The sequence below is a fragment of the Halyomorpha halys genome, unplaced genomic scaffold (genome assembly GCF_000696795.3).
Source record: "Halyomorpha halys isolate HHAL.00 unplaced genomic scaffold, Hhal_1.1 Scaffold117.1, whole genome shotgun sequence".
Lineage (NCBI taxonomy): Eukaryota > Metazoa > Arthropoda > Insecta > Hemiptera > Pentatomidae > Halyomorpha > Halyomorpha halys.
The window spans coordinates 697,933-698,452 of NW_027111176.1; positions in this window are offsets into that span (position 1 = coordinate 697,933).

Sequence of the window (520 nt, forward strand, 5' to 3'; positions counted from 1 at the left end):
AATAGTTGTGACCGTATAATTTAAAATATGATGAAGATGGTCAGGGTTTTTGTACGATCAAAAAAGAAAAAAATAGTTAAAACTATTTATTGTCCGACGTTTACCCGAATTTTTTTTTTAATAATTTATTAATTAATATTTTCAACTGTATACATATATACACATCAAGTAAACTATGACATGATAAAAACATGTGGAGAATCTACCCATTGATATAACTCCAAAAACATTAAAGGAGAAGATCTCAAGACCAATTTCCTTTCAGACGCCTAGGAGGGTTATTAGGTAGTGAAGGAGAAGCCAGGTTAGAAACGAGTTGGTTTGGGTGGTTGGGAATTTTATCATGGAAGGATTGGTATCAGGTTCTGGCCAAATCGGCAACATAGGGGACATTGAGGTCGGAATGGATGATTTGATTTTTTTTTGAGTCGGACCCTCCCAGTTTGATAGAAGAAGATAATTATCCCTTCTTCAAGGAGTTCATTTACGGGTGGAAGGAGGTGGTGGGCCCCACTCATTA